This window comes from Gorilla gorilla, chromosome 2 (genome assembly GCF_029281585.2).
Source record: "Gorilla gorilla gorilla isolate KB3781 chromosome 2, NHGRI_mGorGor1-v2.1_pri, whole genome shotgun sequence".
Lineage (NCBI taxonomy): Eukaryota > Metazoa > Chordata > Mammalia > Primates > Hominidae > Gorilla > Gorilla gorilla.
Window position 1 is genome coordinate 162,375,763 of NC_086017.1, and position 14,779 is coordinate 162,390,541.

The 14,779-nt window shown below is 41.7% G+C and overlaps 2 protein-coding genes across 10 annotated transcripts in view; one reads left to right on the forward strand and one right to left on the reverse strand.

Annotated features, from left to right (window-relative positions):
* The window catches only part of MED12L (mediator complex subunit 12L), a 348,784-nt gene that overhangs the window by 135,263 nt on the left and 198,742 nt on the right, over positions 1-14,779 (forward strand). The gene's annotated exons all lie outside the window — the stretch shown is intronic.
* Positions 1-14,779, reverse strand: part of P2RY14 (purinergic receptor P2Y14) — a 67,006-nt gene that overhangs the window by 7,705 nt on the left and 44,522 nt on the right. Inside the window, exon 1 of one of the 3 annotated variants that reach the window (XM_063704298.1) lies at positions 3,901-4,007. The exons of the other annotated variants lie outside the window; for them this stretch is intronic. The gene's annotated coding sequence lies outside the window, so the exon portion shown is untranslated. Of the gene's footprint in view, positions 1-3,900; positions 4,008-14,779 lie in introns of those variants that run through there. 3 annotated transcript variants of the gene reach the window in all.

Below are 14,779 nucleotides of genomic sequence, written 5' to 3' on the forward strand. Positions count from 1 at the left end.
GGAAACTTAAACTCTTTGAGAGCTTGGGCATGAAGTGGTTTTGGTTATTGGTTTATATTACCCCCCCCACCTTGGATATGGATGAGCAAATCAATTTATCAAATGACTGAATGTAACAATTCATCTTAGCCATGAAATCATAAGTCTAATTGCAGGTGGATTTTTTTAATTGTTTTGTTTTTTGAAAACCTTTGTCTTATTGACCTTTTGGGCCAGATAATTATTTTTGGGAGCTGTCCTCTGCATTGTAAGATGTTTAGCAGCAGTTCTGACTTCTGCCTACTAGATGCCAGTAACCCACTGCCCAAGTTGCGGTAATCAAAAATGTTTCTAGACTTTGCCAAATGTCCTCTGAGGGACAAAATTGCCCTCATTTGATTACCACCAGTCTAATGAGACTAATGTGTGGACTTTGCAGAGATAACACCTGAAAGCCATGTGGTCTGATAGGAGGAGGATGGGTTTAGCAAAATGGTGGTTGGATTTGGTTCTGCCTTAGTCTAGGTTTTCATATTTCTGAATTCTTTAAACCAGTGAGTGCTCCCTCAACTTTAATGTGCATACACATTACCTGGGATCTTGCTAAAATGAGGACTGAGATTCCATTATGTCTGGAGTTTGGCATGTGATATGGTTTGGCTCTGTGTCCCCACCAAAATCTCATCTTGTAGCTCCCGTAATACCCACATGTTGTGGAAGGCAGCCGGTGGGAGATGATTGAATTATGGGGGTGGGTCTTTCTGTGCTGTTCTTGTGATAGTGAATGGGTCTCATGAGATCTGATGGTTTTAAAAACGGGAGTTGCCCTGCACAAGCTCTCTTCTCTTGTCTGCTGCCATGTGAGACATGCCTGTCACCTTCTGCCGTGATTGTGAGGCCTCCCACCATGTGGAACTGTAAGTCCAGTAAACCTCTTTCTTTTGTAAACTGTCCTGTTTCTGGTACATTTTTATCAGCAGTGTGAAAACGGACTAATACAGTAAATTGGTGCCAGTAGAGTGGCACATTGCTGAAAAGATATCTGAAAATGTGGAAGCAACTTTGGAACTGGGCAACAGGCAGAGATTGGAACAGTTTGGAGGGCTCAGAAGAAGACAGGAAAATGTAGGAAAGTTTGGAACTTCCTAGAGACTTGTTGAATGCCTTTGCCCAAAATGCTGATAGTGATATGGACGATAAAGTCCAGGGTGAGGTGGTCTCAGATGGAAATGAGGAACTTGTTGGGAAATGGAGCAAAAGTGATTCTTGTTATGTTTTAGCAAAGAGACTGGGGGCATTTTGCCCCTACCCTAGAGATTCGTGGAACTTTGAACTTGAGGGAGATGATTTAGGGTATCTAGCTGAAGAAATTTCTAAGCAGCAAAGCATTAAAGAGGTGACTTGGGTGCTGTTAAAAGCATTCAGTTTTATAAGGGAAGCAGAGCTTAAAAGTTCAGAAAATTTGCAGCCTGACAATGCAATAGAAAAGAAAATCCCATTTTCTGAGGAGAAGTTCAAGCCGGCTGCAGAAGTTTGCATAAGCAACAAAGAGCTGAATGTTAATCACCAAGAAAATGGGGAAAATGTATCCAAGGCATGTCAAAGGTCTTTACTGCAAGCCCATCCCATCACAGGCCTGGAGGCCTAGAAGGAAAAAGTGGTTTCGTGGGCCCAGCCCAGGGTCTCTGTGCTGTGTGCAGCCTGGGGAATTGGTGCCCTGCGTCCCAGCCACTCTAGTGTGGCTGAAAGGGGCCCTTGTAGAGCTCAGGTCATGGCTTCAGAGGGTGCAAGCCTCAAGCCTTGGCAGCTTCCACCTGGTGTTGAGCCTGCGAGTGCACAGAAGTCAAGAATTGGGGTTTGGGAACCTCCGCCTAGATTTCAGAAGATGTGTGGAAATGCCTGGATGTCCAGGCAGAAGTTTGCTGCAGGGGCAGGGCTCTCATGGAGAACCTCTGCTAGGGCGGTGTGGAAGGGAAATGTGGGATTGGAGCCCCCACACAGAGTGCCTACTGGGGCACCATCTAATGGAGCTGTGAGAGGAGGGCCAACATCCTCCAGACTCCAGAATAGTAGATCCCCTGACAGCTTGCACCGTTGGTCTGGAAAAGTTGCAGATAACTCAATGCCAGGAGGGAGGCCGTACCCTGCAAAGCCACAGGGGTGGAGCTGCCCAAGACCACAGGAACCCACCTCTTGCATTGCGTGACCTGGGTGTGAGACATGGAGTCAAAGGAGATCATTTGGGAACTTTACGATTTGACTGTCCTGCTGGATTTTGGACTTGGATGGGTCCTGTAGCCCCTTTGTTTCAGCCAGTTCCTCCCATTTGGAATGACTGCATTTACCCAATGCCTGTACTGCATTGTATCTAGGAAGTAACTAACTTGCTTTAGATTTTACAGGCTCATAGGCGGAAGGGACTTGCCTTGTCTGGGATGAGACTCTGGACTGTGGACTTTTGAGTTAATGCTGAAATGAATTGAGACTTTGGGGGACTGTTGGAAGACATGATTGGTTTTGAAATGTGAAGATATGAGATTTGGGAGGGGTCAGGGGTGGAATGATATGGTTTGGCTCTATGTCCCCACCCACATCTCATCTTGTGGCTCCCTTAATTTCCATGTGTTGTGGGAGGGACCTGGTGGTAGATGATTGAATTATGGGAGTAGATCTTTCTGTGCTGTTCTTGTGATGGTGGATGGGTCTCATGAGATCTGATAGTTTTAAAAATGGGAGTTGCCCTGCACAAGCTCTCTTCTCTTGTCTGCCACCATGTGAGATGTGCCTTTCACCTTCCACCATGATTGTGAAGCCTCCTCAGCCATGTGAAACTATAAGTCCAGTAAACCTCTTTCTTTTGTAAATTGCCCATTCTCAAATATGTCTTTATCAGCAGTGTGAAAATGGACTGATAAAGCACGATATGCTGCTGGTCCATGTACCACTCTTTGAGTTAGCATCATTTTTTTTCCCCCAGATCCTGTGCCCAGGAGACATTTAATAAAGATGATGATGGTAAAATATTTTTGTTGTAGTCGGGACTTTAGACAAGAAAAATTATATTCCAAGTAGGCCTGAAATCTAGGATCTTTGCCCAAGTTTATTCATTACATTTCATCATAATCTTCCCATCTTTATGGTCTCTTGGAAATGTAAATTGGTATTTTATACCTATTTGAGAGGTGGCGATTGTGATCATCTTATATTTACTTAGAATGTTCCTAAAAAGTCATGAGATTCTCTTTGGAAAAAAAGAGGTTAAGTTCTGCATAGAGTAATAATCTCAGTGGCCTAGGGCAGTATGGAACATGTGCTGGTTGTAAATGATATATTCTAACTTCACAACATTGAGGCTTTTATTAAAAAGTCCAAAAAAAAAAAAAACCAGATGTCAGTGAGATTGCAGAAAAAAGAGAACACTTATGTACTCTCGGTGGGATTGTAAATTAGTTCAGTCCCTATTGAAAGCAGTGTAGAGATTTCTCAAAGAACTAAACATAAAATTACCATTTCACCCAGCAATCCCATTACTAGGTATATACTCAAAGAAAAACAAATTGTTTTACCAAAAAGACACCTTCATTCACATGTTTATTGTAGTACTATTCACAATAGCAAAGGCATAGAATCAGCCTAGGTGCCTATCAATGATGGATTGGATGAAGAAAATATGGTACATATACACTGTGGAATACTATGCAGCATACAAAAGAAATCATGTCCTTTGCAGCAACATGGATGTAGCTAGAGGCCATTATCCTAAGTGAATTAACACAGAAACAGAAAACCAAATACCACATATTTTCACTTATAAGTGGGAACTAAACATTGGATACACATGGACACAAAGATGGGAACAGTAGACACTGGAGACTCCAAAGACGGGGAGGTAGGAAGGGGGGAAATGGTGGAAAAACTTACTCTTGGGTTTTATGTTCACTATTTGGGTGACGGGTTCACTAGAAGCCCAAAAGCTCAGTGTCACACAATATACCCAAGTAACAAACTTGCACATGTAACTGTTGAACCTAAAAGAAAAAAAGAAAAGAACATTGCCTACTCCTGGGGAGGGAAGTAGGAGCAAGTCCAGCCTCCTTACACCCAACCAAATACCATGTGTTTTAACTTACAAGTGGGAGCTTATAAGTGGTAGGGTGGTTGGACTTTGCTGTATCTGTGATATTTTATTTCTTAAATTCTGAATCAAAATATGCCTAATATTACTGCCTATTAACACTGGTGACTGGTACATTGGTGTTATCAACATTAGTGTCTGCACTTCTGTTTTTGTATATTTAAATTATTTCATAATTAGGAATAGAAATATTTATGGAGAATGGATTGCCTTCAAATAATGCTTTTATCAGTACCTACTTATGATGTGCATTTTTCTTCCTCTTCTTTTTTCAGTTCTTATAAAGGTACAACTTTTATATATTTTTTTCCTTCCTTTCAGTCCAGACATCAAAAGCTTTAATACACGTGCTCTGGATCTTTTTCTATGAGATAAATACTTGTTTTCTAGCTGATTCTGTATCAATAGAAAATAGTATAGATGTATGTAAAAATTTATACATTTTTAAACTTACTGAAGCCATTTTCTTGCTGCTTTAATCTCTCATGCCTTAATGTTTAACACTTTTTTTTTTTTTGGTGTCAATGTGATCGCCTATGTGGTTTTCATAGTATTTATGTGTCGTGTATTTATAGTTGTGTTATTACATTTTATGTTACTAAAATAATTTACAAATAACTGTCTCATCCGTGTTCTGCATTCCTGTGGCACTCTTGTCCGTGCCCTATCTAGGCTCAGTCAAGGAGAATCTCACTTTCTCCTTCACCCAGAAGAAGGAATCCTCCTCCCACCCCCTATCTTTTTCCATCACCCAGAGCATTTAAAGTTTGACACTCACCACACTTCTCAGAAGCTGTCAGGGACCTAATTTCTAAGTCTGTTGTCTTTTTCTCAGTTATCCTATTTCCTGACCCTCTTTGCAGCATTTGATATCATTGATTTCCCCTTGTTGAAATCTGCTGTTTATAAAGTATAGTGTAACCTTTGGCTCCTGTGTACCCCTGATATTTCTTCCTTTGCCAAGGCCGTTTGTTCATTTGCTCACTAAAGCCATCAGAACATGCTTATTACATTTTATGTTACTAAAATAACTTACAGCGTTTTACATCTTTAAAATATTTTATATTATTTACTAGTGTTATTTAATTCTCTCTGTCATCAGCCTCCTAGCCTTTCTTACCCAAGCAGAGCTGGATATTTTAGAACTTCTTTCACCCTGCCTATTGGGCTTGCCTTTCTGCCCCAGCACTGTGACTCCTTAGGGCTGGGTAAACAATGTCCTATGTTTCTAAGTCATAGACCTGTCCAGGGTGCCCTCGACTTCACAGAAGTTACTGTTCTTTCTCTGTAATTGGCTACACTCCCCTTATTTCTCAGAAATCCTTCTGCTTAGCTCCTGTGTTAGTCTATTGTCTGCTGCTATAACAGTACTACATATTGAGTCATTTATAAAGAAAGGAAATTAATTTGGCTTATGGTTCTGGATTCTCTGAAGCTCAAGATGGAGGGGATGCATCTGGTGAGGCCTTCCTGCTGCGTCATGGTGGAAGGGCAAGTGAGCGTGTGAGACCAAGAGAAAAAGAGGGCCAACTTCTGCAGTAATACCATTAATTTGCTCACGAGGCCTTTGCTATCATGATCTAATCATCTCTCAAAGGTACCGCCTCTTAATGCCACAATGGCAAATCAATTTCAAATGAATTTTGAAAGGGACACTCAAACCGTAGCAGCTTTCTGTCAGATCCTATCGGTAGCTGTCTCATCCGTGTTCTGCATTCCTGTGGCACTCTTGTCCGTGCCCTGTCTAGGCTCAGTCAAGGAGAATCTCACTTTCTCCTTCACCCAGAAGAAGGAACTCTCCCACCCGCTATCTTTTTTCATCACCTAGAGCATTTGATGTCTGACACTCACCACACTTCTCAGAAGCTGTCAGGGACCTAATTTCTAAGTCTGTTGTCTTTTTCTCAGTTATTCTATTTCCTGACCTCTTTGTAGTTTTTGATATCATTGATTTCCCCTTGTTGAAATCTGCTGTTTATAAAGTACATTGTAACCTTTGGCTCCTGTGTACCCCTGATATTTCTTCCTTTGCCAAGGCTGTTTGTTCATTTGCTCACTAAAGCCATGAGAACATGCTTGTCATGCCCTATGGAAACACATCAGGGAACTCTCAGGAAGATTCCAGTGTAGGGGGAGGCTGAACAGAGGGACACTTCAAGGTATGACATGGGGTCATCATTGAAGGAGGAAGCACAGGAACACAGTGAGCATGTATCTAGTTTCAGAAATGGTGGCATCAGGGCAGCCTTCCTGGAGCATGTGATAGTGAAGGTTGACAAATGAGTTGGCTTTAGCTAGGCAAAGAAGAGGGAAGGAGTTTTGGGGTGAGAGAGCTATAGGAACAGGCATCAAGACTGACACGAGAGGCTGTCACAGTGGGGGAAAATGGATGGCCTAAGCTCTTGGGTAACATGGTGGAACCTTGCCAATGAGTAAACGTTTACCTTACAAATGAGGACAGTGATGCTTAAAATGGTTAAGTGATTCATCAAAGGGCACCTAACACATAGCCAGACAGTATTCAAACTAATGTCTGATTGATTCCAAGCCAGGGCTCCCCTGCTCCTGAAAGAATGTGGGGGCAGCATGTTTTATATGAATGTGATCCTTTACACAGGCCCTTCAACATTTTGCTGGAGTCGCATCTTGAGAAGTCAGCCAGTATTTTTTTTTCAGGAAAGGAATGTGCATGTGTGTATGTTTGAGAGTATATATATTATTTTTGTTTTTGATCTGAGTTTTAAGGTTTTGCATGAGGTGGATGCCTTCAGTTTCTTCAGTTATCTTCCAGATACTGCAGCATAGAGAACCTCCTTTTGATTTGCCAGTTTCTAAAAGTATTTAAAATGAGTTTCTGATTTTTTGACTCAGTTTTCTATCTCCTGCGTTGATATCCAAAGACAGATACAGAGTCGGACTATCATGAATGGTGATTACAACAGGTAACATTAACCTGTAAATGGTGGAAACTCTTCTGCAGGGAGAAACCCAGATCTGCTGCATGTGGTTTGGATGCCACACGCAGATCCCCTGGGGCCCCTGGCACAAGGAGTGCTCTGCTTGCTGCTGTTTGTCACCTTCAGCCAGTTTTCTCTGGCAATAGATGTGAGCTCAAGGTCAGGTCACTTGATCCTAACTCCTGCTGCTGTGACCCATCGACTTTACCTTCAGTTAGAATCCAGGTCAGTGACCAACATGTGTTAATGTAACTTAAAATTGGCTGAATGGTGTGGCCACATACTTTCATTGAGGAGCTGTGCTAAGTTTTCACATTAGAAATATCTAAATATTCTTCTTAGGTTGAATTGCAGATACCCAAGAACTTCCTCCTCCACCAAAGCATAAACTCGGCCCTCTCTTGATCTTCGTATTCATAGTCTTTACAACCCATAAAGATAAAAGAAATCTGAATTTCTGCTACAAACAGATCCAACTCTTGATTATGTGTGAGAATGGGAAGGGGGGACGGATTAGGATGGATTATAAACTGATAATGTCCAAACATAGTCTTTACTTTGTATTCTAACCGCTTCCCTCAAAACACTTTTGGCATAGCTTGTGGCAGAGTGCAAGTCTAGCATATTTGGCATGTCTAAGAACTCCAGCCTGTCTTCACTTTGTGATTATGCAAATGGATCATGGGAGCTGTCAGTAGAGGGTGAGGTGTGGCATAGGCACCTCATGACCTCCAATGGATACATAGTCATGCAGTCTTCCCGAATGGCAAACTGGGGGCCAGGAAAATGGCCACCCACTATTAGCCTTTACTCTAGGGACTGCATCTTGGTAGTCAGGATGGACTTGTAATTTTTTGCCTATAATGATTGGAATAGTCCAGGGTTTCTCAGCTTTGGTACTGTTAACTGTTTTTTTGGGTTTCAGTTCTTTGTGGGTAGGCTGTCTTGTGTATTGTTGGGTGTCTAGCCGCATCCCTGGCCTGTATCCACTAAGTGGCAGTAGAACGCCATGGTTTGTGCAACCAGCCATGTCCCCACACATTTCTAAGTTTTCTTGAGAACCACTGGAATGACCCCTTAATGGTAGGTATGTTTCAGATGATTTTGATACAGGAAGAGAATTTAGCTTTCTTGTTGGGGTCAGACCTTAACTGTAATTGAATAACTCATCAGCAGTAAGTAGTCCATATGCTAAGGTCTAGGAATGTGAAGTGTGCTTTATTTACTGCTCTGTTGGAATAGTGGACAGAGGACAGACAGTGCAGCATAATGATTACATGCATGCTTGTGGGATACAGTGGGCCTTAGCTACATGTATGGCGCTAGAATGTTGTGATAATTACTAACTGCCTTTGTGTATCAGTTTTTACATGTCTAAAATGAGGGGGGAAGTAGTAGCTACCTCAGCTACATCTAGGGTTCCTGTTCCCATAAGAATCAAATACCTGGTGTGAGGCAGGCTGTGACTCAGTGGGAACATTGCGCATACAGGGAGTGACTCAGCTGATAACAGAATAAACTGTCAGGCTTCTGACAGTTTCCCCTCTTCTTTAAGTTTATTTAAGTTGATGCTCTTCTACACTGAAATTCAGGGCTGCAGGAGACACAGTAGACCCTTTGCAGAGTGCTCTGAGCTTCCTCCAGTATGTGGCCCAGCAGTGCTTGAACAAGGGACAAATTGGGAGAGGTTTTGCTTCTGATGATCCCTCTATTCTAGTCACAGGAAGTGGCACTCAACAACAGAGCGTATGTATGAAGTCCAGAGTGTCTCAGTTCTAATTTACCAGTCCCTACACAATGCTAATCTTTCATGAGAGTGGCACAAAGCTCTGCATCACTCCTGGCTTCAGGGTTTTGGGAACCAATTCTTTTTTCTCCTGGAACTAGGTTGAGCTGCCTGAATTACTGAATTTTTTCCAGCCTGTTCTTCTGCAGCATTGTTTTGGAATATGTGGTCCTATTCCCTGGGGCCAGGCAAGGAAATGAATCCATGACCTCTTTTCGCCTCACTGAGATGGTGTTTGCATTTCTCAGGCAAGCAGTACTCAGATCTGCAGATCATGGGGCTGTTAGACCATTAGTGGTTATCTTTTGCTGTGAAGATGAAGACAAATTTCCATGTGTGAGAAAACAACAGCTTTAATTGCTTAGCTGAATATCAACCACTTGTATGTTTGTTCAAGATTCAGGCTTATATAGCCAAAGGAAAAGAATATAAATATCCAGAATTTTAAGTGGGAGTAGAAATACTGTACAGAAGTGATTCCCATGTACTCTCTAACCCAAAGTGTTGTATGTTTCCTCCCTGTTTTGTGTATTAATCCCTGTTAGAGGGTTCTTTGATTTTAATAAAACATACTGTGGTAATAACTTATAAATTCAGCAATTCTTTTTTTTTTTTTTTTTTTGAGACGGAGTCTTGCTCTGTTGCTCAGGCTGGAGGGCAGTTTCGTGATCTCCGCTCACTGCAACCTCACCTCCCGGGTTCAAGCGATTCTCCTGCGTCAGCCTCCCGAGTAGCTGGGACTACAGGCTCGTGCCACCATGCCCGGCTAATTTTTTTTTTTTTTTTTTTTTTTGAGATGGAGTCTCACTTTGTCGCCCAGGCTGGAGTGCAGTGGCACGATCTTGGCTCACTGCAAGATCCGCCTCCCGGGTTCATGCCATTCTCCTGCCTCAGCCTCCCTAGTAGCTGGGACTACAGGCGCCCACCACCACGCCTGGCTTATTTTTGTATTTTTAGTAGAGATGGGGTTTCATCGTGGTCTCAATCTCCTGACCTCGTGATCCGCCTGCCTCGGCCTCCCAAAGTGCTGGGATTACAGGCATGAGCCACTGCGCCAGGCGAATTGAGCAATTCTTAAACGAATTTGTGTTTTATTAACTAGAGCCTGCAACAATGGCGCAACTGTATTAGTTGCAAACTTAGTAGGACTTAAGGGTGAAAGATGTACTTTTATGCAGCTTGAAGATGTTGTTCAAGTTGTATTTGAAATCAAAGACCTTTACTTTTTATGAGTCCTAGGCTCACATGTTGGGATCTGTTTTTTTGTTTTTTGTTTTTGTTTTGGATATGGAGTCTCGCTCTGTTGCCCAGGCTGGAGTGCAGTGGTGCGATCTCAGCTCACTGCAAGCTTCGCCTCCTGGGTTCACGCCATTCTCCTGCCTCTGCCTCCCAAGTAGCTGGGACTACAGGTGCCCGCCACCACGCCTGGCTAATTTTTGTTTTTGCATTTTTAGTAGAGACGGGATTTCACCGTGTTAGCCAGGATTGTCTTGATCTCCTGACCTTGTGATCCGCAAGTCTCGGCCTCCTAAAGTGCTGGGATTACAGGCGTGAGCCACCGCACCCGGCCGGGATCTGTTCTTGAATATGCGTGTCTGTTTTACAACATTCCACTTGTGATATTTCACCTTTCCCATGGATTTCAATAGGAGTCAGTCAAGTACAGTGTAAGAAAATAGTCTTATGTCTTGCCCTGCCCCAGGGGAGCTGTTAGATGCCATTTCATTATTGCCTCAGATATAATACCTGTATGTAAAAAAATTCTGATAAACACTCCTTTCTCTTTATACTATACACTGCACTTTGATGCTCATTGACATCCTTGGACTGTGAAACGTGCCAGGACTAGTTTTGTTTTACTCCATGCTTTTTTTTTTTTTTAAATGCACTTCCACTTCCTTCTAATGTTTCTTTGAACTATGTGTTATTGCTTTTCTCTTTTCTATTTTCAACGTCTCTTTCTAAGGGCTACTTCCCTTCAAACTTTAAACCTGCTCAAAGTCCTTAATAAAAAAAAGTAATAAAATCTGTATGTCCGTAAGTCATGACACCCCAATAGCTGTAAACTTGCTCAAGCCATTTTTAAATAACAAAAGTGAAACCCCCCTGCCAATGCAGAAGTAGTGACTTCCCACTGTCAGTGAGCTCATCTTGTTTGGAACTCTCACTAGCCACTGAAAGGAAACAGGGCTCCTTAAGAGAAATTACTGATTTCTGATCAGGTACAGGAAAAGTATAAGCTGAGTTGTGACATCTTTTGATCAGAAAGCAAGGAAGTGCTCAGACCGATTAGGAAATGCTAAAAAAGGACACAGAAGCCGACTTGAGGGCACTCCTAGATCTGGGACAGTTTGGGCATTAATGAGAATGATAGCAACAGATGAAAATACATTGAAAACCAAAACAAATTCAGGAGTTTATGGTGATATTAAAAGTACAGATTACAAAAAGGTAGGATGCAAATGAGAAAGCTCTTGTTTACAGAAGAATGCTGGCTAGTAAAGGTAGAAGAAGGGTAGAATTTAGGACATCACCATTTTGCAACCTCAGTGTGATAACTGATTCAGGCAATAAGCTTCAATTGTGGCCAAAAGCCACTGGATGAATGGGTGTGGGAGAATAGTATCTTTCAGCCGGAAAACATACTCCCCCATCATTTAGAGTAATAAAAAGTATACCTCTGAAGCAGAGAGATCTGGTGGTCACTGAATGATCCAACTTACCAAAAGTGAGATAATCTGACATCGTATGCCTCCTGATATGATGTAATTACATGTACACAACATACTTTTGTAATAAACTGTATCAAAAATCTTCAATGAGCAATCAGACAAATTTAGAATATGAAACATTTGATAAAGCAACCAGCCTGGACTCTTTAAAAAAATCAGTGCCACGAGAAACAAACATGATGGGCTGGAAGGGGACAGTCGTAGATTAAAACAGGCCAAAGAGAAATAACACCATTAATGAGTGGTGATTGTTGACTGGAGGGAATAGCCATACAAATTGTTTTGAGACAGTTGTATAACTCTGAATACAGATTCTGGATTAGGTGATATTACTGAGTAATAATCTTCCCAGAAATATTGATGGTGTGGTTAAGCGAGAGAGTATTTAGAGATGCATATTGAAGTATTTAGAAGGGAAGGGTCATGATTACCTGCAACTTATTTTCAAAGTACTTCAGTACAAGAAAACAAAGTGTTACGTTTGTATGTGTGTATAAACTTGTGTATTCATGGACTTTTTTTTGCTGATCTATGCATGCCTATATGCATATATACATGTATACACACACACACGTGTGTGTGTGTATTGGTTTTGAGGGAAGGGCCCTGTGCTCAGTGCCTGACAGGTAACAAATGCCTAATAACAGTCTCCTGGGTGTCTCTGCTATTTTTCTTACCTTTCCTTCTTACTTTCCTGTGTGGTCTCCTCTGCCCATCCTTAAAATTGATGTTTCTTGTTCTGTTCTTGGCCATTTTCTTTTCTCTTTCTATATATTCCTCTATGCCTAAGTAGTCTTTATTTAAAACATTGTTTGTAGCTCTTTGAGCAATCACAGTGTTGCTTTCCACAATGGTTGAACTCATTTACACTCCCACCAGTGTGTAGAAGTGTTCTCTTTTCTCTGCAACCTTGCCAGCATCTGTTATTTTTTGACTTTTTAACGATAGCCATTCTGATTGCTGTGAAAACAGAACTACCATTTGACCCAGCCATCCCATTACTGGGTATAAACCCAGAGGAATAGAAATCATCCTACCATTAAGACACATGCACATGAATGTTCATTTCAGCACTATTTCACAATAGCAAAGACATGGAATCAACTTAAATGTCCATCAGTGACAGATTGGATAAAGAAAATGTGGCACATATACGCCATGAAATACTATGCAGCCATAAAAAAGAATGAGATCATGTCTTGTGGGAATATGGATGGAGCTGGAAACCATTATCCTTAGTAAACTAACAAAGGAACAGAAAACCAAATACCACCTGTTCTCACTTATAAGTGGGAGCTAAATCATGAGAACTCATGGACACAAAGGGAACAGTAGACGCTGAGGCTTACTTGAGGGTGGAGGGTGGGAGGAGGGAGAGGAGCAGAAAGATAACTATTGGGTACTAGACTTAGTACCTGACAAAAAAATCTCCAACAAATCCCTGTGGCAAGAGTTTACCTATATAACCTTCACATGTACCCTTGAAACTAAATTTTTTTTAATATTGTTTAAAACCATCATCTATAAAACAAAATTTTCTTTTCACCTTTCAAATATTCTTCTAACACCTATTACCAGACAGTGTATGTGCTATTGGTGATAAAGCAATAAAAAACACCAACATTGTCCCTGCCCTCTTGGAGCTCAGAGCCTGCTGTTCTGGCATCTGAGCAGCCCCATTTCTTTCCCCTCCTCCCCTGAACATCTCTAGTTTCTGCAGATCTGGGTCATTTGCAGCTCTGGATGTTGACGAGCCCGGCTGCCTCACCTCCACAGGGTAGCACTCTCATGCCCTCTGAGTTTAGTCATGCCTCACCTTGAGCTACGCTGTCTTGTCATCTCTTATTCTCGTCACATTCTGTAGCAATAGCTACCATTCATTTTGAGTTTTGTGTTTTACCAAACACAGACAGTGTTAATTGCTTTTAAATATAGTCTTTCTTTTCAATGGAACGTTTGATACTTTGAAAAGACTACATGTAGTATAAGTTAAAGCACAACAAAAAGAACATAGCACTGGGCCGGGCGTGATGGCTCCCGCCTGTAATCCCAACACTTTGGGAGGCCGAGACTGGCGGGTCACCTGAGGTGGGGAGTTTGAGACCAGCCTGACCAACATGGAGAAACCCTGTCTCTACTAAAAATACAAAATTAGCTGGGCGTGGTGGCAGGTGTCTGTAATCCTAGCTACTCAGGAGGCTGAGGCAGGAGAATCACTTGAACCCGGGAGGCGGAGGTTGTGGTGAGCCGAGATCGTGCCGTTGCACTCCAACCTGGGCAACAAGAGCGAAACTCCGTCTCAAAAAAACAAAAACACAGCACCGACTTGAGAGCGAGAGTCCCACAGGCATTCTTGGATCGTTCCTGTTCGTCCTCTGCCATCCGCCTTTCTCCGCCTTGTGGTAACTCTGTCCTGAGTTGTGTGTTTTTTATTTCCTCCCTTTTAAAACTAATGATTTTAGTCCATATGTACATACATTCCTTTGTAAAAATTGTTCACGCTATATGTAATCTTTTAGGACTTTAAAAACATAATGCTGAGTAGAGAAACTTAAAAAGTCTATCACTTTGGAAAGGGAATTGGAAATATTTGGTGAAGATGAACATTCACTCACTCTGTAGCTGAGCATTTTAACTTTTAGGCGTATGCCCTAGAAAACTCCTGCAGATGCATGCCAGGAAGCATGTCCAAGAACACTCATAGAAGCACTGTTTGTAATAGCAAAAATATGGAAATAACCCAGATGATTATTGACAGGAGAATGGGTAAAAAACCCATTATTTGCCTAGTGAAATTTTATGCAGCAGTGAAACTGAATTAACTACAGTTAGTAACTTTCAAAGTTTCAAGTGGTCCTGACAAGATAGGAGTAATCCTGTTTTATACTGGAGGATAACAAAGCCTAGAGAGCTTGAATAAATTGTCTGTCTAGGTATTGCAAATAGTATGTTGTAGAGCTGAGATTTGAATCGAGGTCATTGCCAGTTTACAGCCTTAATCAGTAGAGAATATTGCATCCTACTGAAAGTATTTGTTTTTACTAGCTTGTCTGTTTTACTGTGTTGGGAGAGAGCTTTGTATTTTCAGTTAACCCAGCAAATGGTTCATAGTAGGTGCTGTATAAACTTTCTGATGAATGACCAAAAATATCCTTATTTTACACAGGAAGAAAGATGAAGGGAGCTTAAT